Source organism: Myxine glutinosa, chromosome 5, assembly GCF_964187855.1.
Source record: "Myxine glutinosa chromosome 5, kmMyxGlut1.1, whole genome shotgun sequence".
Classification (NCBI taxonomy): Eukaryota; Metazoa; Chordata; class Myxini; order Myxiniformes; family Myxinidae; genus Myxine; species Myxine glutinosa.
The window spans coordinates 91,419,850-91,445,384 of NC_136265.1; the positions used below are offsets into that span (position 1 = coordinate 91,419,850).

At 42.0% G+C, this 25,535-nt stretch overlaps 1 protein-coding gene across 1 annotated transcript in view; it reads left to right on the forward strand.

Annotated features, from left to right (window-relative positions):
- LOC144891973 (uncharacterized) overlaps window positions 1-25,535 on the forward strand; it is a 96,310-nt gene that overhangs the window by 40,814 nt on the left and 29,961 nt on the right. The gene's annotated exons all lie outside the window — the stretch shown is intronic.

Sequence of the window (25,535 nt, forward strand, 5' to 3'; positions counted from 1 at the left end):
CTGTTCAGCACTTTCGGAGATGTTGAGGTGCAAAGTTTTCGGTTTTTCCAAGATGGCGGCCGAACCACGTGACCGATGACGTCATCATTAACATATTTTATTCCCCATGGAGAGTTCTTTCCAATGAGCCATGTCTCAATTTTTTATATTCAGCACTTCCGGAGATATGGAGGTGCAAAGTTTTTCGGTTTTTCCAAGATGGCGGCCGAACCACGTCACCGATGACGTCATCAATTGGGCACAGTCTATTCCAGGGCAAGACCAATATGTGTGCAAAGTTTGGCGATTCTCCGTGCAACGGGGTAGACGCAGTGCTGCAAACAGACAGACAAACAGACAGACAAACAGACAGACAAATGAAAAATCGGTCAGAGACCGAGGACTTGCCGGAATTTGCTTTTTTATCGGCCATTTAGGACAAATATGGCGGCCGAACCACGTGACCGATGATGTCATCATGAACATATTTTATTCCCCATGGAGAGTTCTTTACAATGAGCCATGTCTCAATTTTTTATATTGAGCATTTTTGGAGATAGGGAGGTGCAACGTTTTTCGGTTTTTCCAAGATGGCGGCCGAACCACGTTACCTATGACGTCATCATTAACATATTTTATTCCCCATGGAGAGTTCTTTACAATGAGTCACATCTCAATTTTTGCTATTCAGCACTTTGGGAGATATGGAGGTGGTAGGTTTTTCGGTTTTTCAAAGATGGCGGCCGAACTACGTAACTGATGACATCATCATTAACATATTTTATTCCCCATCAAGAGTTCTTTACAATGAGCCATGTCTCAATTTTTTCTATTCAGTACTTTCAGAGATATGGAGGTGCAAAGTTTTTAGGTTTTTCCAAGATGGCAGCCGAACCACGTGACTGATGACGTCATCATTAACATATTTTATTCCCCATGGAGAGTTCTTTACAATGAGCCATGTCTCAATTTTTTCTGTTCAGCACTTTCGGAGATATAGAGTTGCAAACTTTTTCCAAGATGGCGGCCGAACCACGTGACCAATGACGTCATCACTAACATTTTATTCCCCATGGAGAGTTCTTTACAATGAGCTCAATTTTTTCTGTTCAGCACTTTTGGAGATATAGTGGTGCAAAATTTTGCCATTTTCCAAGATGGCGGCCGAACCACGTGACTGATGACGTCATCATTAACATATTTTATTACCCATGGAGAGTTCTTTACAATGAGCCATGTCTCAATTTTTTCTGTTCAGCACTTTTGGAGATTTCGTGGTGCAAAGTTTTGCCGTTTTTCCAAGATGGCGGCCGACCACGTGACTGATGATGTCATCATTAACATATCTTATTCCCCATGGAGAGTTCTTTACAATGAGCCATGTCTCAATTTTTTCTGTTCAGTACTTTCGGAGATATAGAAGTGCAAAGTTTTTCGATTTTTCCAAGATGGCGGCCGAACCACGTGACCGATGACGTCATCATTAACATATTTTATTCTCCATGGAGTGTTCTTTACAATGAGCCATGTCTCAATTTTTTCTGTTCAGCACTTTTGGAGATATAGTGGTGCAAAGTTTTGCCGTTTTTCAAAGATGGCGGCCGACCACGTGACTGATGACGTCATCATTAAGATATTTTATTCCCCATGGAGAGTTCTTTACAATGAGCCATGTCTCAATTTTTTCTGTTCAGTACTTTTGGAGATATAGCGGTGCAATTTTTTTGCCGTTTTTCCAAGATGGCGGCCGAATCACGTGACCTATGACGTCATCATTAACATATTTCATTCCCCATGGAGTTCTTTACATTGAGCCACGTCCCAAGTTTTTCTATTCAGGACTTTCGGAGATATGGAGGTGTAACGTTTTCCGGTTTTTCCAAGATGGCGGCCGAACCACGTGACATATGACGTCATCATTAACATATTTTATTCCCCATGGAGAGTTCTTTACAATGAGCCATGTCTCAATTTTTTCTGTTCAGTACATTCAGAGATATAGTGGTGCAACGTTTTTCGGTTTTCCCAAGATGGCGGCCGAACCACGTGACTGATGACGTCATCATTAACATATTTTATTCCACATGGAGAGTTCTTCACAAAGCCATGTCTCCATTTTTTCTGTTCAGCACTTTTGGAGATATGGAGGTGCAACGTTTTTCGGTTTTCCCAAGATGGCGGCCGAACCACGTGACTGATGACGTCATCATTAACATATTTTATTCCCCATGGAGAGTTCTTTACAATGAGCCATGTCTCAATTTTTTCTGTTCAGTACTTTCGGAGATATAGAGGTGCAAATTTATTCGGTTTTTCCAAGATGGCGGCCGAACCACGTCACCGATGACGTCATCATTGAGGCACAGTATATTAGAGGGCAAGACCATTATGTGTGCAAAGTTTGGCGATTCTCCGTGCAACGGTGTAGACGCAGTGCTGCAAACAGACAAACAGACAAACAGACAAACAGACAAACAGACAAATGAAAAATCGGTCAGAGACCGAGGACTTGCCGGAATTTACTTTTTTATCGGCCATTTAGGACAAATATGGTGGCTGAACCACGTGACCGATGACGTCATCATTAACATATTTTATTCCCCGTGGAGAGTTCTTCACAATGAGCCATGTCTCAATTTTTTCTGTTCAGCACTTTCGGAGATATCGAGGTGCAAAGTTTTTCCAAGATGGCGGCCGAACCACGTGACCGATGACGTCATCATTAACATATTTTATTCCCCATGGAGAGTTCTTTACAATGAGCCATGTCTCAATTTTTTCTATTCAGGACTTTTGGAGATGTGGAGGTGCAGAATTTTTCGGTTTTTCCAAGATGGCGGCCGAACCACGTGACCGATGACATCATCATTAACATATTTTATTCCCCATGGAGAGTTCTTTACAATGAGCCATGTCTCAATTTTTTCTATTCAGCACTTTCGGAGATATGGAGGTGCTAAGTTTTTCGGTTTTTCCAAGATGGCGGCCGACCACGTGACTGATGACGTCATCATTAACATATTTTATTCCCCATGGAGAGTTCTTTACAATGAGCCATGTCTCAATTTTTTCTGTTCAGCACTTTTGGAGATATAGTGGTGCAAATTTTTGCCTTTTTTCCAAGATGGCGGCCGACCACGTGACATATGACGTCATCATTAACATATTTTATTCCCCATGGAGAGTTCTTTACAATGAGCCATGTCTCAATTTTTTCAGTACAGTACTTTCGGAGATATAGAGGTGCAAATTTTTTCGGTTTTTCCAAGATGGCGGCCGAACCACGTCACCGATGACGTCATCAATTGGGCACAGTCTATTCCAGGGCAAGACCAATATGTGTGCAAAGTTTGGCGATTCTCCGTGCAACGGTGTAGACGCAGTGCTGCAAACAGACAGACAAACAGACAGATGAAAAATCGGTCAGAGACCGAGGACTTGCCGGAATTTACTTTATTATCGGCCATTTAGGACAAATATGGCGGCCGAACCACGTGACCGATGATGTCATCATTAACATATTTTATTCCCCGTGGAGAGTTCTTTACAATGAGCCATGTCTCAATTTGTTCTATTCAGCACTTCCGGAGATATGGAGGTGCAAAATTTTTCTGTTTTTCCAAGATGGAGGCCGAACCACGTGACTGATGACATCATCATTAACATATTTTATTCCCCATGGAGAGTTCTTTACAATGAGCCATGTCTCAATTTTTTCTGTTCAGCACTTTCGGAGATATAGTGGTGCAAAGTTTTGCCGTTTTTCCAAGATGGCGGCCGACCACGTGACATATGACGTCATCATTAACATATTTTATTCCCCATGGAGAGTTCTTTACAATGAGCCATGTCTCAATTTTTTCTATTAAGTGCTTTTGGAGATATGGAGGTGCAAAAATTTTCGGTTTTTACAAGATGGCGGCCGAACCACGTGACTGATGACGTCATCATTAACATATTTTATTCCCCATGGAGAGTTCTTTACAATGAGCCATACCTCAATTTTTTCTATTCAGGACTTTTGGAGATGTGGAGGTGCAGAGTTTTTCGGTTTTTCCAAGATGGCGGCCGAACCACGTGACCGATGACATCATCATTAACATATTTTATTCCCCATGGAGAGTTCTTTACAATGAGCCATGTCTCAATTTTTTCTATTCAGCACTTTCGGAGATATGGAGGTGCTAATTTTTCGGTTTTTCCAAGATGGCGGCCGACCACGTGACTGATGACGTCATCAACATATTTTATTCCCCATGGAGAGTTCTTTACAATGAGCCATGTCTCAATTTTTCTGTTCAGCACTTTTGGAGATATAGTGGTGCAAATTTTTGCCGTTTTTCCAAGATGGCGGCCGACCACGTGACATATGACGTCATCATTAACATATTTTATTCCCCATGGAGAGTTCTTTACAATGAGCCATGTCTCAATTTTTTCTGTTCAGCACTTTTGGAGATATAGTGGCGCAACGTTTTGCCGTTTTTCCAAGATGGCGCCCGAACCACGTGACTGATGACGTCATCATTTACATATTTTATTCCCCATGGAGAGTTCTTTACAATGAGCCATGTCTCAATTTTTTCTGTTCAGTACTTTCGGAGATATAGAGGTGCAAAGTTTTTCGGTTTTTCCAAGATGGCGGCCGAACCACGTCACCGATGACGTCATCAATTGGGCACAGTCTATTCCAGGGCAAGACCAATATGTGTGCAAAGTTTGGCGATTCTCCGTGCAACGGTGTAGACGCAGTGCTGCAAACAGACAGACAGACAGACAGACAAACAGATGAAAAATCGGTCAGAGACCGAGGACTTGCCGGAATGTACTTTTTTATTGGCCATTGAGGACAAATATGGCGGCCGAACCACGTGACCGATGACGTCATCATTAACATATTTTATTCCCCATGGAGAGTTCTTTACAATGAGGCATGTCTCAATTTTTTCTATTCAGCACTTTTGGACACATAGAGGTGCTAAGTTTTTCGGTTTTTCCAAGATGGCGGCCGAACCACGTGACATATGACGTCATCATTAACAAATTTTATTCCCCATGGAGAGTTCTTTACAATGAGCCATGTCTCAATTTTTTCTGTTCAGCACTTTTGGAGATATAGTGGCGCAACGTTTTGCCGTTTTTCCAAGATGGCGACCGAACCACGTGACTGATGACGTCATCATTTACATATTTTATTCCCCATGGATAGTTCTTTACAATGAGCCATGTCTCAATTTTTTCTGTTCAGCACTTTTGGAGATATCGTGGTGCAAAGTTTTGCCGTTTTTCCAAGATGGCGGCCGACCACGTGACTGATGACGTCATCATTAACATATTTTATTCCCCATGGAGAGTTCTTTACAATGAGCCATGTCTCAATTTTTTCTGTTCAGCACTTTTGGAGATATAGTGGTGCAAATTTTTGCCGTTTTTCCAAGATGGCGGCCGACCACGTGACATATGACGTCATCATTAACATATTTTATTCCCCATGGAGAGTTCTTTACAATGAGCCATGTCTCAATTTTTTCTGTTCAGTACTTTCGGAGATATAGAGGTGCAAATTTATTCGGTTTTTCCAAGATGGCGGCCGAACCACGTCACCGATGACGTCATCATTGAGGCACAGTATATTAGAGGGCAAGACCATTATGTGTGCAAAGTTTGGCGATTCTCCGTGCAACGGTGTAGACGCAGTGCTGCAAACAGACAAACAGACAGACAAACAGACAGACAAACAGACAGACAGACAAACAAACGAACAGATCAACATACTTGCCGGAAAATTTTTCCGGCAAGTAACAAACAGACAAACAGATGAAAAATCGGTCAGAGACCGAGGACTTGCCGGAATGTACTTTTTTATCGGCCATTTAGGACAAATATGGCGGCCGAATCACGTGACCGATGACGTCATCATTAACATATTTTATTCCCCATGTAGAGTTCTTTACAATGAGCCATGTCAATTTTTTATATTCAGCACTTTCGGAGATATGGAGGTGCAAAGATTTTCGGTTTTTCCAAGATGGCGGCCGAACCACGTGACCGATGATGTCATCCTTAACATCATTTATTCCCCATGGAGAGTTCTTTACAATGAGCCATGTCTCAATTTTTTCTGTTCAGTACTTTCGGAGATATAGAAGTGCAAAGTTTTTCGGTTTTTCCAAGATGGCGGCCGAACCACGTCACCGATGACGTCATCAATTGGGCACAGTCTATTCCAGGGCAAGACCAATATGTGTGCAAAGTTTGGCGATTCTCCGTGCAACGGTGTAGACGCAGTGCTGCAAACAGACAAACAGACAGACAAACAGACAAACAGACAAACAAACGAACAGATCAACATACTTGCCGGAAAATTTTTCCGGCAAGTAATGAAAAATCGGTCAGAGACCGAGGACTTGCCGGAATTTACTTTTTTGTCGGCCATTTAGGACAAATATGGCGGCCGAACCATGTGACCGATGACATCATCATTAACATATTTTATTCCCCATGGAGAGTTCTTTACAATGAGCCACGTCTCAATTTTTTCTATTCAGCACTTCCGGAGATATATCGAGGTGCTAAGTTTTTTGGTTTTTCCAAGATGGCGGCCGAACCACGTGACCGATGACGTCATCATTAACATGTTTTATTCCCCATGGAGAGTTCTTTCCAATGAGCCATGTCTCATTTTTTCTATTCAGCACTGGAGGTGCAAAGTTTTTCGGTTTTTCCAAGATGGCGGCCGGACCACATGACCGATGACGTCATCATTAACATGTTTTATTCCGCATTGAGAGTTCTTTACAATGAGCCATGTCTCAATTTTTTCTATTCAGAGATATGGAGGTGCAAAATTTTTCGGTTTTTCCAAGATGGCGGCCGAACCACGTGACATATGATGTCATCATTAACAAATTTTATTCCCCATGGAGAGTTCTTTACAATGAGCCATGTCTCAATTTTTTCTGTTCAGCACTTTTGGAGATATAGTGGTGCAAAGTTTTGCCGTTTTTCCAAGATGGCGGCCGACCACGTGACATATGACATCATCATTAACATATTTTATTCCCCATGGAGAGTTCTTTACAATGAGCCATGTCTCAATTTTTTCTGTTCAGCACTTTTGGAGATTTCGTGGTGCAAAGTTTTGCCGTTTTTCCAAGATGGCGGCCGACCACGTGACTGCTGACGTCATCATTAACATATTTTATTCCCCATGGAGAGTTCTTTACAATGAGCCATGTCTCAATTTTTTCTGTTCAGCACTTTTGGAGATATAGTGGTGCAAAAGTTTTCGGTTTTTCCAAGATGGCGGCCGACCACGTGACATATGACGTCATCATTAACATATTTTATTGCCCATGGAGAGTTCTTTACAATGAGCCATGTCTGATTTTTTTCTGTTCAGCACTTTTGGAGATATAGTGGTGCAAAGTTTTGCAGTTTTTCCAAGATGGCGGCCGACCACGTGACATATGACATCATCATTAACATATTTTATTCCCCATGCAGAGTTCTTTACAATGAGCCATGTCTCAATTTTTTATGTTCAGCACTTTTGGAGATATAGTGGTGCAAAGTTTTGCCGTTTTTCCAAGATGGCGGCCGACCACGTGACTGATGACGTCATCATTAACATATTTTATTTCCCATGGAGAGTTCTTTACAATGAGCCATGTCTCAATTTTTTCTGTTCAGCACTTTTGGAGAAAAAGTGGTGCAAAGTTTTGCCGTTTTTCCAAGATGGCGGCCGACCACGTGACATATGACGTCATCATTAACATATTTTATTCCCCATGGAGAGTTCTTTACAATGAGCCATGTCTCAATTTTTTCTGTTCAGTACTTTTGGAGATATAGCGGTGCAATTTTTTTGCCGTTTTTCCAAGATGGCGGCCGAATCACGTGACCTATGACGTCATCATTAACATATTTCATTCCCCATGGAGTTCTTTACATTGAGCCACGTCCCAAGTTTTTCTATTCAGGACTTTCGGAGATATGGAGGTGTAACGTTTTCCGGTTTTTCCAAGATGGCGGCCGAACCACGTGACATATGACGTCATCATTAACATATTTTATTCCCCATGGAGAGTTCTTTACAATGAGCCATGTCTCAATTTTTTCTGTTCAGTACATTCAGAGATATAGTGGTGCAACGTTTTTCGGTTTTCCCAAGATGGCGGCCGAACCACGTGACTGATGACGTCATCATTAACATATTTTATTCCACATGGAGAGTTCTTCACAAAGCCATGTCTCCATTTTTTCTGTTCAGCACTTTTGGAGATATGGAGGTGCAACGTTTTTCGGTTTTCCCAAGATGGCGGCCGAACCACGTGACTGATGACGTCATCATTAACATATTTTATTCCCCATGGAGAGTTCTTTACAATGAGCCATGTCTCAATTTTTTCTGTTCAGTACTTTCGGAGATATAGAGGTGCAAATTTATTCGGTTTTTCCAAGATGGCGGCCGAACCACGTCACCGATGACGTCATCATTGAGGCACAGTATATTAGAGGGCAAGACCATTATGTGTGCAAAGTTTGGCGATTCTCCGTGCAACGGTGTAGACGCAGTGCTGCAAACAGACAAACAGACAAACAGACAAACAGACAAACAGACAAATGAAAAATCGGTCAGAGACCGAGGACTTGCCGGAATTTACTTTTTTGTCGGCCATTTAGGACAAATATGGCGGCCGAACCATGTGACCGATGACATCATCATTAACATATTTTATTCCCCATGGAGAGTTCTTTACAATGAGCCACGTCTCAATTTTTTCTATTCAGCACTTCCGGAGATATATCGAGGTGCTAAGTTTTTTGGTTTTTCCAAGATGGCGGCCGAACCACGTGACCGATGACGTCATCATTAACATGTTTTATTCCCCATGGAGAGTTCTTTCCAATGAGCCATGTCTCATTTTTTCTATTCAGCACTGGAGGTGCAAAGTTTTTCGGTTTTTCCAAGATGGCGGCCGGACCACATGACCGATGACGTCATCATTAACATGTTTTATTCCGCATTGAGAGTTCTTTACAATGAGCCATGTCTCAATTTTTTCTATTCAGAGATATGGAGGTGCAAAATTTTTCGGTTTTTCCAAGATGGCGGCCGAACCACGTGACATATGATGTCATCATTAACAAATTTTATTCCCCATGGAGAGTTCTTTACAATGAGCCATGTCTCAATTTTTTCTGTTCAGCACTTTTGGAGATATAGTGGTGCAAAGTTTTGCCGTTTTTCCAAGATGGCGGCCGACCACGTGACATATGACATCATCATTAACATATTTTATTCCCCATGGAGAGTTCTTTACAATGAGCCATGTCTCAATTTTTTCTGTTCAGCACTTTTGGAGATTTCGTGGTGCAAAGTTTTGCCGTTTTTCCAAGATGGCGGCCGACCACGTGACTGCTGACGTCATCATTAACATATTTTATTCCCCATGGAGAGTTCTTTACAATGAGCCATGTCTCAATTTTTTCTGTTCAGCACTTTTGGAGATATAGTGGTGCAAAAGTTTTCGGTTTTTCCAAGATGGCGGCCGACCACGTGACATATGACGTCATCATTAACATATTTTATTGCCCATGGAGAGTTCTTTACAATGAGCCATGTCTGATTTTTTTCTGTTCAGCACTTTTGGAGATATAGTGGTGCAAAGTTTTGCAGTTTTTCCAAGATGGCGGCCGACCACGTGACATATGACATCATCATTAACATATTTTATTCCCCATGCAGAGTTCTTTACAATGAGCCATGTCTCAATTTTTTATGTTCAGCACTTTTGGAGATATAGTGGTGCAAAGTTTTGCCGTTTTTCCAAGATGGCGGCCGACCACGTGACTGATGACGTCATCATTAACATATTTTATTTCCCATGGAGAGTTCTTTACAATGAGCCATGTCTCAATTTTTTCTGTTCAGCACTTTTGGAGAAAAAGTGGTGCAAAGTTTTGCCGTTTTTCCAAGATGGCGGCCGACCACGTGACATATGACGTCATCATTAACATATTTTATTCCCCATGGAGAGTTCTTTACAATGAGCCATGTCTCAATTTTTTCTGTTCAGCACTTTTGGAGATATAGTGGTGCAAAGTTTTGCCGTTTTTCCAAGATGGCGGCCGACCACGTGACATATGACGTCATCATTAACATATTTTATTCCCCATGGAGAGTTCTTTACAATGAGCCATGTCTCAATTTTTTCTGTTCAGTACTTTCGGAGATATAGAGGTGCAAGGTTTTTCGGTTTTTTTCCAAAATGGCGGCCGAACCACGTCACCGATGACGTCATCAATTGGGCACAGTCTATTCCAGGGCAAGACGAATATGTGTGCAAAGTTTGGCGATTCTCCGTGCAACGGTGTAGACGCAGTGCTGCAAACAGACAGACAGACAGACAGACAGACAGACAGACAGACAGACAGACAAACAGACAGACAAACGAACAGGTCAACATACTTGCCGGAAAAATTTTTCCGGCAAGTAACAAACGAACAGATCAACATACTTGCCGGAAAATTTTTCCGGCAAGTAACGAACAGATCAACATACTTGCCGGAATCTTTTCCGGCAAGTAACAAACAAACGAACAGATCAACATACTTGCCGGAATCTTTTCCGGCAAGTAACAAACAGACAGACAGACAAACGAACAGATCAACATACTTGCCGGAAAAATTTTTCCGGCAAGTAATGAAAAATCGGTCAGAGACCGAGGACTTGCCGGAATGTACTTTTTTATCGGCCATTTAGGACAAATATGGCGGCCGAACCACGTGACCAATGACGTCATCATTAACATATTTTATTCCCCATGGAGAGTTCTTTACAATGAGCCATACCTCAATTTTTTCTGTTCAGGACTTTTGGAGATGTGAAGGTGCAGAGTTTTTCGGTTTTTCCAAGATGGCGGCCGACCACGTGACTGATGACGTCATCATTAACATATTTTATTCCCCATGGAGAGTTCTTTACAATGAGCCATGTCTCAATTTTTTCTGTTCAGCACTTTTGGAGATATAGTGGTGCAAAGTTTTGCTGTTTTTCCAAGATGGTGGCCGACCACGTGACTGATGACGTCATCATTAACATATTTTATTCCCCATGGAGAGTTCTTTACAATGAGCCATGTCTCAATTTTTTCTGTTCAGTACTTTCGGAGATATAGAGGTGCAAAGTTTTTCGGTTTTTCCAAGATGGCGGCCGAACCACGTCACCGATGACGTCATCAATTGGGCACAGTCTATTCCAGGGCAAGACCAATATGTGTGCAAAGTTTGGCGATTCTACGTGCAACGGTGTAGACGCAGTGCTGCAAACAGACAGACAGACAAACAGACAAACAGACAGACAGACAGACAAACGAACAGATCAACATACTTGCCGGAAAATTTTTTCCGGCAAGTAACAAACGAACAGATCAACATACTTGCCGGAAAAATTTTTCCGGCAAGTAACAAACGAACAGATCAACATACTTGCCGGAATCTTTTCCGGCAAGTAATGAAAAATCGGTCAGAGACCGAGGACTTGCCGGAATGTACTTTTTTATCGGCCATTTCGAACAAATATGGCGGCCGAACTACGTGATACATGACGTCATCATTAACATATTTTATTCCCCATGGAGAGTTCTTTACAATGAGCCATCTCTCAATTTTTTCCATTCTGCACTTTTGGAGATATAGTGGTGCAAAGTTTTGCCGTTTTTCCAAGATGGCGGCCGAACCACGTGACCAATGGCATCATCATTAACATATTTTATTCCCCATGGAGAGTTCTTTACAATGAGCCATGTCTCAATTTTTTCTATTCAGCACTTTTGGAGATATAGTGGTGCAAAGTTTTTCGGTTTTTCCAAGATGGCGACCGAACCACGTGACTGATGACGTCATCATTAACATATTTTATTCCCCATGGAGAGTTCTTTACAATGAGCCATGTCTCAATTTTTTCCATTCTGCACTTTTGGAGATATAGTGGTGCAAAGTTTTCCCGTTTTTCCAAGATGGCGGCCGAACCACGTGACCGATGGCATCATCATTAACATATTTTATTGCCCATGGAGAGTTCTTCACAATGAGCCATGTCTCAATTGTTTCTATTCAGCACTTTCAGAGAAATGGAGGTGCAAAATTTTTCGGTTTTTCCAAGATGGCGGCCGAACCACGTGACATATGACGTCATCATTATCATATTTTATTCCCCATGGAGAGTTCTTTACAATGAGCAATGTCTCAATTTTTTCTGTTCAGCACTTTTGGAGATATAGTGGTGCAAAGTTTTGCCGTTTTTCCAAGATGGCGGCCGACCACGTGACATATGACGTCATCATTAACATATTTTATTCCCCATGGAGCGTTCTTTACAATGAGCCATGTCTCAATTTTTTCTGTTCAGCACTTTTGGAGATATCGTGGTGCAAAGTTTTGCCGTTTTTCCAAGATGGCGGCCGACCACGTGACTGATGACGTCATCATTAACATATTTTATTCCCCATGGAGAGTTCTTTACAATGAGCCATGTCTCAATTTTTTCTGTTCAGGACTTTTGGAGATATGGAGGTGCAAAATTTTTCGGTTTTTCCAAGATGGCGGCCGAACCATGTGACCGATGACGTCATCATTTGGGCACAGTATATTAGAGGGCAAGACAAATACGTGTGCAAAGTTTGGTGATTCTACGTGCAACGGTGTAGACGTAGTGCTGCAAACAGACAAACAGACAAACAGACAAACAGATGAAAAATCGGTCAGAGACCGAGGACTTGCCGGAATGTACTCTTTTATCGGCCATTTAAGACAAATATGGCGTCCGAACCACGTGATAGATGACGTCATCATTAACATATATTATTCCCCATGGAGAGTTCTTCACAAAGAGCCATGTCTCAATTTTTTCTATTCAGCACTTTTGGAGATATGGAGGTGCTACGTTTTTCGGTTTTTCCAAGATGGCAGCCGAACCACGTGACCTATGATGTCATCATTAACATATTTTATTCCCCATGGAGAGTTCTTTACAATGAGCCATGTCTCAATTTTTTCTATTCAGCACTTTCAGAGATATGCGGTGCACAATTTTTCGGTTTTTCCAAGATGGCGGCCGAACCACGTGACATATGACGTCATCATTAACATATTTTATTCCCCATTGAGAGTTCTTTACAATGAGCCATGTCTCAATTTTTTCCATTCTGCACTTTTGGAGATATAGTGGTGCAAAGTTTTCCCATTTTTCCAAGATGGCGGCCGAACCACGTGACCGATGGCGTCATCATTAACATATTTTATTCCCCATGGAGTTCTTTACAATGAGCCATGTCTCAATTTTTTCTGTTCAGCACTTTTGGAGATTTTGTGGTGCAAAGTTTTGCCGTTTTTCCAAGATGGCGGCCGACCACGTGACTGATGACGTCATCATTAACATATTTTATTCCCCATGGAGAGTTCTTTACAATGAGCCATGTCTCAATTATTTCTGTTCAGCACTTTTGGAGATATAGTGGTGCAAAGTTTTGCCGTTTTTCCAAGATGGCGGCCGACCACGTGACATATGACGTCATCATTAACATATTTTATTCCCCATGGAGAGTTCTTTCCAATGAGCCATGTCTCAATTTTTTCTGTTCAGCACTTTTGGAGATATAGTGGCGCAACGATTTGCCGTTTTTCCAAGATGGCGACCGAACCACGTGACTGATGACGTCATCATTTACATATTTTATTCCCCATGGAGAGTTCTTTACAATGAGCCATGTCTCAATTTTTTCTGTTCAGTACTTTCGGAGATATAGAGGTGCAAATTTATTCGGTTTTTCCAAGATGGCGGCCGAACCACGTGACCAATGACATCATCATTAACATATTGTATTCCACATGGAGATTTCTTTACAATGAGCCATGTCTCAATTTTTTCTATTCAGCACTTTCGGAGATATGGAGGTGCTAGGTTTTTCGGTTTTTCCAAGATGGCGGCCGACCACGTGACTGATGACGTCATCATTAACATATTTTATTCCCCATCGAGAGTTCTTTACAATGAGCCATGTCTCAATTTTTTCTGTTCAGCACTTTTGGAGATTTCGTGGTGCAAAGTTTTGCCGTTTTTCCAAGATGGCGGCCGACCACGTGACTGATGATGTCATCATTAACATATTTTATTCCCCATGGAGAGTTCTTTACAATGAGCCATGTCTCAATTTTTTCTGTTCAGTACTTTCGGAGATATAGAAGTGCAAAGTTTTTCGGTTTTTCCAAGATGGCGGCCGAACCACGTCACCGATGACGTCATCAATTGGGCACAGTCTATTCCAGGGCAAGACGAATATGTGTGCAAAGTTTGGCGATTCTCCGTGCAACGGTGTAGACGCAGTGCTGCAAACAGACAGACAAACAGACAAACAGACAGACAGACAAACAGATGAAAAATCGGTCAGAGACCGAGGACTTGCCGGAATGTACTTTTTTATCGGCCATTTAGGACAAATAGGGCGGCCGAACCACGTGACCGATGACGTCATAATTAACATATTTTATTCCCCATGGAGAGTTCTTTACAATGAGCCATACCTCAATTTTTTCTATTCAGGACTTTTGGAGATGTGGAGGTGCAGAGTTTTTCGGTTTTTCCAAGATGGCGGCCGAACCACGTGACCGATGACATCATCATTAACATATTTTGTTCCCCATGGAGAGTTCTTTACAATGAGCCATGTCTCAATTTTTTCTATTCAGCACTTTCGGAGATATGGAGGTGCTAAGTTTTTCGGTTTTTCCAAGATGGCGGCCGACCACGTGACTGATGACGTCATCATTAACATATTTTATTCCCCATGGAGAGTTCTTTACAATGAGCCATGTCTCAATTTTTTCTGTTCAGCACTTTTGGAGATATAGTGGTGCAAATTTTTGCCGTTTTTCCAAGATGGCGGCCGACCACGTGACATATGACGTCATCATTAACATATTTTATTCCCCATGGAGAGTTCTTTACAATGAGCCATGTCTCAATTTTTTCTGTTCAGTACTTTCGGAGATATAGAGGTGCAAATTTATTCGGTTTTTCCAAGATGGCGGCCGAACCACGTCACCGATGACGTCATCATTGAGGCACAGTATATTAGAGGGCAAGACCATTATGTGTGCAAAGTTTGGCGATTCTCCGTGCAACGGTGTAGACGCAGTGCTGCAAACAGACAAACAGACAGACAAACAGACAGACAAACAGACAGACAAACAGACAGACAGACAAAAAAAATCGGTCAGAGACCGAGGACTTGCCGGAATGTACTTTTTTATCCGCCATTTAGGACAAATATGGCGGCCGAACCACGTGACCGATGACGTCATCATTAACATATTTTATTCCCCATGGAGAGTTCTTTACAATGAGGCATGTCTCAATTTTTTCTATTCAGCACTTTTGGACACATAGAGGTGCTAAGTTTTTCGGTTTTTCCAAGATGGCGGCCGAACCACGTGACATATGACGTCATCATTAACAAATTTTATTCCCCATGGAGAGTTCTTTACAATGAGCCATGTCTCAATTTTTTCTGTTCAGCACTTTTGGAGATATAGTGGTGCAAAGTTTTGCCATTTTTCCAAGATGGCGGCCGACCACGTGACATATGACATCATCATTAACATATTTTATTCCCCATGGAGAGTTCTTTACAATGAGCCATGTCTCAATTTTTTCTGTTCAGCACTTTTGGAGATTTCGTGGTGCAAAGTTTTGCCGTTTTTCCAAGATGGCGGCCGACCACGTGACTGATGACGTCATCATTAACATATTTTATTCCCCATGGAGAGTTCTTTACAATGAGCCATGTCTCAATTTTTTCTGTTCAGCACTTTTGGAGATATAGTGGTGCAAAGTTTTGCCGTTTTTCCAAGATGGCGGCCGACCACGTGACATATGACGTCATCATTAACGTATTTTATTCCCCATGGAGAGTTCTTTACAATGAGCCATGTCTCAATTTTTTCTGTTCAGCACTTTTGGAGATATAGTGGTGCAAATTTTTGCCGTTTTTCCAAGATGGCGGCCGACCACGTGACATATGACGTCATCATTAACATATTTTATTCCCCATGGAGAGTTCTTTACAATGAGCCATGTCTCAATTTTTTCTGTTCAGTACTTTCGGAGATATAGAGGTGCAAATTTATTCGGTTTATCCAAGATGGCGGCCGAACCACGTCACTGATGACGTCATCATTGAGGCACAGTATATTAGAGGGCAAGACCATTATGTGTGCAAAGTTTGGCGATTCTCCGTGCAACGGTGTAGACGCAGTGCTGCAAACAGACAAACAGACAGACAAACAGACAGACAAACAGACAGACAGACAAACAAACGAACAGATCAACATACTTGCTGGAAAATTTTTCCGGCAAGTAACAAACGAACAGATCAACATACTTGTCGGAAAATTTTTCCGGCAAGTAATGAAAAATCGGTCAGAGACCGAGGACTTGCCGGAATGTACTTTTTTATTGGCCATTTAGGACAACTATGGTGGCGGAACCACGTGACCGATGATGTCATCATTAACATATTTTATTCCCCATGGAGAGTTCTTTACAATGAGCGATGTCTCAATTTTGTCTATTCAGCACTTTTGGAGATTTAGAGCTGCTAAGTTTTTCGGTTTTTCCAAGATGGCGGCCGAACCACGTGACCTATGACGTCATCATTAATATATTTTATTCCCCATGGAGAGTTCTTTACAATGAGACATGTCTCAATTTTGTCTATTCAGCACTTTTGGAGATTTAGAGCTGCTAAGTTTTTCGGTTTTTCCAAGATGGCGGCCGAACCACGTGACCTATGACGTCATCATTAATATATTTTATTCCCCATGGAGAGTTCTTTACAATGAGCCATGTCTCAATTTTTTCTATTCAGCACTTTCGGAGAAATGGAGGTGCAAAGTTTTTCGATTTTTCCAAGATGGCGGCCGAACCACGTGACCTATGACGTCATCATTAACATATTTTATTCCCCATGGAGAGTTCTTTACAATGAGCCATGTCTCAATTTTTTCTATTCAGCACTTTCGGAGAAATGGAGGTGCAAAGTTTTTCGATTTTTCCAAGATGGCGGCCGAACCACCTGACCGATGACGTCATCGTTAACATATTTTATTCCCCATGGAGAGTTCTTTACAATGAGCCATGTCTCAATTTTTTCTATTCAGCACTTTTGGAGATATCGAGGTGCAAGGTTTTTTGGTTTTTCCAAGATGGCGGCTGAACCACGTGACCGATGACGTCATCATTAACATATTTTATTCCCCATGGAGGATTCTTTACAATGAGCCATGTCTCAATTTTTTCTATTCAGCACTTTTGGACACATAGAGGTGCTAAGTTTTTCGGTTTTTCCAAGATGGCGGCCGAACCACGTGACCGATGATATCATCATTAACATATTTTATTCCCCATGGAGAGTTCTTTACAATGAGCCATGTCTCAATTTTTTCTATTCAGTACTTTCGGAGATATGGAGGTGCAAAGTTTTTCGGTTTTTCCAAGATGGCGGCCGAACCACGTGACTGGTGACGTCATCATTAACATATTTTATTCCCCATGGAGAGTTCTTTACAATGAGCCATGTCTCAATTTTTTCTGTTCAGCACTTTTGGAGATATAGTGGTGCAAAGTTTTGCCGTTTTTCCAAGATGGCGGCCGACCACGTGACCGATGGCATCATCATTAACATATTTTATTCCCCATGGAGAGTTCTTTACAATGAGCCATGTCTCAATTTTTTCTATTCAGCACATTCAGAGATATGGAGGTGCAAAATTTTTCGGTTTTTCCAAGATGGCGGCCGAACCACCTGACATATGACGTCATCATTAACAAATTTTATTCCCCATGGAGAGTTCTTTACAATGAGCCATGTCTCAATTTTTTCTGATCAGCACTTTTGGAGATTTCGTGGTGCAAAGTTTTGCCGTTTTTCCAAGATGGCGGCCGACCACGTGACTGATGATGTCATCATTAACATATTTTATTCCCCATCGAGAGTTCTTTACAATGAGCCATGTCTCAATTTTTTCTGTTCAGCACTTTTGGAGATATAGTGGCGCAACGTTTTGCCGTTTTTCCAAGATGGCGACCGAACCACGTGACTGATGACGTCATCATTTACATATTTTATTCCCCATGGAGAGTTCTTTACAATGAGCCATGTCTCAATTTTTTCTGTTCAGTACTTTCGGAGATATAGAGGTGCAAAGCTTTTCGGTTTTTCCAAGATGGCGGCCGAACCACGTCACCGATGACGTCATCAATTGGGCACAGTCTATTCCAGGGCAAGACCAATATGTGTGCAAAGTTTGGCGATTCTACGTGCAACGGTGTAGACGCAGTGCTGCAAACAGACAGACAAACAGAAAATCGGTCAGAGACCGAGGACTTGCCGGAACGTACTTTTTTATCGGCCATTTTGGACAAATATGGCGGTCAAAACACATGAACGATGACGTCATCAATAACATATTTTATTCCCCATGGAGAGTTCTTTACAATGAGCCATGTCTCAATTTTTTCTATTCAGCACTTTTGGAGAAATGGTGGTGCAACGTTTTGCCGTTTTTCCAAGATGGCGGCCGAAACACGTGAACGATGACGTCATCATTAACATATTTTATTCTCCATGGAGAGTTCTTTCCAATGAGCCATGTCTCAATTTTTTCTATTCAGCACTTTTGGAGATATGGTGGTGCAACGTTTTGCCGTTTTTCCAAAATGGCGGCCGAAGCACGTGACTGATGACGTCATCATTAACATATTTTATTCCCCATGGAGAGTTCTTTCCAATGAGCCATGTCTCAATTTTTTCTATTCAGCACTTCCGGAGATATGGAGGTGCAACCTTTTTTCGGTTTTTCCAAGATGGCGGCCGAAACACGTGACCGATGACGTCATCATTGACATATTTTATTCCCCATGGAGAGTTCTTTCCAATGAGCCATGTCTCAATTTTTTCTATTCAGCACTTCCGGAGATATCGAGGTGCAAAGTTTTTCCAAGATGGCGGCCGAACCACGTGACCGATGACGTCATCATTAACATATTTTATTCCCCATGGAGAGTTCTTTACAATGAGCCATGTCTCAATTTTTTCTGTTCAGCACTTTTGGAGATATAGTGGTGCAAATTTTTGCCGTTTTTCCAAGATGGCGGCCGACCACGTGATATATGACGTCATCATTAACATATTTTATTCCCCATGGATAGTTCTTTACAATGAGCCATGTCTCAATTTTTTCTGTTCAGCACTTTTGGAGATATAGTGGTGAACAGTTTTGCCGTTTTTCCAAGATGGCGGCCGACCATGTGACTGATGACGTCATCATTAACATGTTTTATTCCCCATGGAGAGTTCTTTACAATGAGCCATGTCTCAATTTTTTCTGTTCAGCACTTTTGGAGATATCGTGGAGCAAAGTTTTTCCGTTTTTCCAAGATGGCGGCCGACCACGTGACATATGACGTCATCATTAACATATTTTATTCCCCATGGAGAGTTGTTTACAATGAGCCATGTCTCAATTTTTTCTGTTCAGCACTTTTGGAGATATAGTGGTGCAAATCTTTGCCGTTTTTCCAAGATGGCGGCCGACCACGTGACTGATGACGTCATCATTAACACATTTTATTCCCCATGGAGAGTTCTTCACAATGAGCCATGTCTCAATTTTTTCTGTTCAGTACTTTCAGAGATATAGCGGTGCAAATTTTTTCGGTTTTTCCAAGATGGCGGCCGAACCACGACACCGATGACGTCATCAATTGGGCACAGTCTATTCCAGGGCAAGACCAATATGTGTGCAAAGTTTGGCGATTCTCCGTGCAACGGTGTAGACGCAGTGCTGCAAACAGACAGACAGACAGACAGATGAAAAATCGGTCAGAGACCGAGGACTTGCCGGAATTTACTTTTTATTAGCCATTTAGGACAAATATGGCGGCCGAACCACGTGACCGATGATATCATCATTAACATATTTTATTCCCCATGGAGAGTTCTTTACAATGAGCCATGTCTCAATTTTTTCTTTTCAGCACTTTCGGAGATATGGAGGTGCAAAGTTTTGCCGTTTTTCCAAGATGGCAGCCGACCACGTGACTGGTGACGTCATCATTAACATATTTTATTCCCCATGGAGAGTTCATTACAATGAGCCATGTCTCAATTTTTCTGTTCAGCACTTTTGGAGATATAGTGGTGCAAAGTTTTGCCGTTTTTCCAAGATGGCGGCCGACCACGTGACATATGACGTCATCATTAACATATTTTATTCCCCATGGAGAGTTCTTTCCAATGAGCCATGTCTCAATTTTTTCTGTTCAGCACTTTTGGAGATATCGTGGCGCAACGTTTTGCCGTTTTTCCAAGATGGCAACCGAACCACGTGACTGCTGACATCATCATTTACATATTTTATTCCCCATGGAGAGTTCTTTACAATGAGCCATGTCTCAATTTTGTCTGTTCAGTACTTTCGGAGATATAGAGGTGCAAAGTTTTTCGTTTTTTCCAAGATGGCGGCCGAACCACGTCACCGATGACGTCACCAATTGGGCACAGTCTATTCCAGGGCAAGACCAATATGTGTGCAAAGTTTGGCGATTCTACGTGCAACGGTGTAGACGCAGTGCTGCAAACAGACAGACAGACAGACAGACAGACAAACAGATGAAAAATCGGTCAGAGACCGAGGACTTGCCGGAATTTACTTTTTTATCGGCCATTTAGGACAAATATGGCGGCTGAACCACCTGACCGATGACATCATCATTAACATATTTTATTCCCCACGGAGAGTTCTTTACAATGAGCCATGTCTCAATTTTTTCTGTTCAGCACTTTTGGAGATAGAGGTGCAACGTTTTTCGGATTTTCCAAGATGGCGGCCGAACCACGTGACCGATGACGACATCATTAACATATTTTATTCCCCCTGGAGAGTTCTTTCCAATGAGCCATGTCTCAATTTTTTCTGTTCAGCACTTTTGGAGATAGAGGTGCAACGTTTTTCGGATTTTCCAAGATGGCGGCCGAACCACGTGACCGATGACGTCATCATTAACTTATTTTATTCCCCCTGGAGAGTTCTTTCCAATGAGCCATGTCTCAATTTTTTCTATTCAGCACTTTCGGAGATATGGAGGTGAATTTTTTTCCCGTTTTTCCAAGATGGCGGCCGCACCACGTGACCGATGACGTCATCATTAACATATTTTATTCCACATGGAGAGTTCTTGACAATGAGCCATGTCTCAATTTTTTCTATTCAGCACTTTCGGAGATATGGAGGTGCTAGGTTTTTCGGTTTTTCCAAGATGGCGGCCGACCACGCGACTGATGACGTCATCATTAACATATTTTATTCCCCATGGAGAGTTCTTTACAATGAGCCATGTCTCAATTTTTTCTGTTCAGCACTTTTGGAGATATAGTGGTGCAAAGTTTTGCCGTTTTTCCAAGATGGCGGCCGACCACGTGACATATGACGTCATCATTAACATATTTTATTCCCCATGGAGAGTTCTTTACAATGAGCCATGTCTCAATTTTTTCTGTTCAGCACTTTTGGAGATATAGTGGCGCAACGTTTTGCCGTTTTTCCAAGATGGCGACCGAACCACGTGACTGATGACGTCATCATTTACATATTTTATTCCCCATGGAGAGTTCTTTACAATGAGCCATGTCTCAATTTTTTCTGTTCAGTACTTTCGGAGATATAGAGGTGCAAGGTTTTTCAGTTTTTCCAAGATGGCGGCCGAACCACGTCACCGATGACGTCATCAATTGGGCACAGTCTATTCCAGGGCAAGACCAATATGTGTGCAAAGTTTGGCGATTCGCCGTGCAACGGTGTAGACGCAGTGCTGCAAACAGACAGACAGACAGACAGACAGACAGACAGACAGACAAACAGACAGACAAACGAACAGATCAACATACTTGCCGGAAAAATTTTTCCGGCAAGTAACAAACAGACAAATGAAAAATCGGTCAGAGACCGAGGACTTGCCGGAATTTACTTTTTATCGGCTATTTAGGACAAATATGGCGGCCGAACTACGTGAACGATGACGTCATCATTAACATATTTTATTCCCCATGGAGAGTTCTTTACAATAAGCTATGTCTCAATTTTTTCTATTCAGCACTTTCGGAGATATGGAGGTGCAAAGTTTTTCGGTTTTTCCAAGATGGCGGTCGAACCACGTGACCGATGACGTCATCATTAACATTTTTTATTCCGCATTGAGAGTTCTTTACAAAGAACCATGTCTCAATTTTTTCTATTTCGCACTTTTGGAGATATGGAGGTGCTAAGTTTTTCGGTTTTTCCAAGATGGCGGCCGAACCACGTGACCGATGACGTCATCATTAACATGTTTTATTCCCCATGGAGAGTTCTTTACAATGAGCCATGTCTCAATTTTTTCTGTTCAGTACTTTCGGAGATATGGTGGTGCAAAGTTTGCCCGTTTTTCCAAGATGGCGGCAGAACCACGTGACCGATGACGTCATCATTAACATGTTTTATTCCCCATGGAGAGTTCTTTACAATGAGCCATGTCTCAATTTTTCCTGTTCAGCACTTTCGGAGATATCGAGGTGCAAAGTTTTTCCAAGATGGCGGCCGAACCACGTGACCGATGACGTCATCATTAACATATTTTATTCCCCATGGAGAGTTCTTTACAATGAGCCATGTCTCAATTTTTTCTATTCAGTACTTTTGGAGATATGGTGGTGCAAAGTTTTGCCGTTTTTCCAAGATGGCGGCCGACCACGTGACATATGACGTCATCATTAACATATTTTATTCCCCATGGAGAGTTCTTTACAATGAGCCATGTCTCAATTTTTTCTGTTCAGCACTTTTGGAGATATAGTGGTGCAAAGTTTTGCCGTTTTTCCAAGATGGCGGCCGACCACGTGACTGATGACGTCATCATTAACATATTTTATTCCCCATGGAGAGTTCTTTACAATGAGCCATGTCTCAATTTTTTCTGTTCAGCACTTTCGGAGATATCGAGGTGCAAAGTTTTTCCAAGATGGCGGCCGAACCACGTGACCGATGACGTCATCGTTAATATATTTTATTCCCCATGGAGAGTTCTTCACAATGAGCCATGTCTCAATTTTTTCTATTCAGCACTTTTGGAGATATGGAGGTGCAAAATTTTTCGGTTTTTCCAAGATGGCGGCCGAACCACGTGACCTATGACGTCAACATTAACATATTTTATTCCCCATGGAGAGTTCTTTACAACGAGCCATGTCTCAATTTTTTCTGTTCAGTACTTTCGGAGATATAGAGGTGCAAAGTTTTTCGGTTTTTCCAAGATGGCGGCCGAACCACGTCACCGATGACGTCATCAATTGGGCACAGTCTATTCCAGGGCAAGTCCAATATGTGTGCAAAGTTTGGCGATTCTACGTGCAACGGTGTAGACGCAGTGCTGCAAACAGACAGACAAACAGACAAACAGACAAACAGACAAATGAAAAATCGGTCAGAGACCGAGGACTTGCCGGAATGTACTTTTTTATCCGCCATTTAGGACAAATATGGCGGCCGAACCACGTGACCGATGACGTCATCATTAACATATTTTATTCCCCATGGAGAGTTCTTTACAATGAGCCATGTCTCAATTTTTTCTATTCAGTACTTTCAGAGATATGGAGGTGCAAAGTTTTGCCGTTTTTCCAAGATGGCGGCCGACCACGTGACTGATGACGTCATCATTAACATATTTTATTCCCCATGGAGAGTTCTTCACAATGAGCCATGTCTCAATTTTTTCTGTTCAGTACTTTCGGAGATATAGCGGTGCAAATTATTTCGGTTTTTCCAAGATGGCCGCCGAAACACGTGACCGATGACGTCATAAATTGGGCACAGTCTATTCCAGGGCAAGACGAATATGTGTGCAAAGTTTGGCGATTTTCCGTGCAACGGTGTAGACGCAGTGCTGCAAACAGACAAACAGACAAACAGACAGACAGACAGACAGACAGACAAACGAACAGATCAACATACTTGCCGGAAAATTTTTTCCGGCAAGTAACAAACGAACAGATCAACATACTTGCCGGAAATTTTTCCGGCAAGTAATGAAAAATCGGTCAGAGACCGAGGACTTGCCGGAATGTACTTTTTTATCGGCCATTTAGGACAAATATGGCGGCCAAACCACGTGACCGATGAAGTCATCATTACTTGTTTTCTAAACTAATTTATTCCTTGATGATGCTCAAGAAATTTCATCTTGATCGGATGAAGTTTTGTACTTGGCGAATTATGACGTCATAATGGAGGAACCTATGACATCATCATTAACATATTTTATTCCCCATGGAGAGTTCTTTACAATGAGTCATGTCTCAATTTTTTCTATTCAGGACGTTTGGAGATGTGGAGGTGCAGAGTTTTTCGGTTTTTCCAAGATGGCGGCCGAACCACGTGACTGATGACGTCATCATTAACATATTTTATTCCCCATGGAGAGTTCTTTACAATGAGCCATGTCTCAATTTTTTCTGTTCAGGACTTTTGGAGATTTCGTGGTGCAAAGTTTTGCCGTTTTTCCAAGATGGCGGCCGACCACGTGACTGATGACGTCATCATTAACATATTTTATTCCCCATGGAGAGTTCTTTACAATGAGCCATGTCTCAATTTTTTCTGTTCAGCACTTTTGGAGATATAGTGGTGCAAAGTTTTGCCGTTTTTCCAAGATGGCGGCCAACCACGTGACATATGACGTCATCATTAACATATTTTATTCCCCATGGAGAGTTCTTTACAATGAGCCATGTCTCAATTTTTTCTGTTCAGCACGTTTGGAGATATAGTGGCGCAACGTTTTGCCGTTTTTCCAAGATGGCGACCGAACCACGTGACTGATGACGTCATCATTTACATATTTTATTCCCCATGGAGAGTTCTTTACAATGAGCCATGTCTCAATTTTTTCTGTTCAGTACTTTCGGAGATATAGAGGTGCAAAGTTTTTCGGTTTTTCCAAGATGGCGGCCGAACCACGTCACCGATGACGTCATCAATTGGGCACAGTCTATTCCAGGGCAAGACCAATATGTGTGCAAAGTTTGGCGATTCTACGTGCAACGGTGTAGACGCAGTGCTGCAAACAGACAGACAAACAGACAGACAGACAGACAGACAGACAAATGAAAAATCGGTCAGAGACCGAGAACTTGCCGGAATTTACTTTATCGGCCATTTAGGACAAATATGGCGGCCGAACCACGTCACCGATGACGTCATCATTAACATATTTTATTTCCCATAGAGTTCTTTACAATGAGCCATGTCACAATTTTTTCTATTCAGCACTTTCGGAGATATGGAGGTGCTAGGTTTTTCGGTTTTTCCAAGATGGCGGCCGACCACGTGACTGATGACGTCATCATTAACATATTTTATTCCCCATGGAGAGTTCTTTACAATGAGCCATGTCTCAA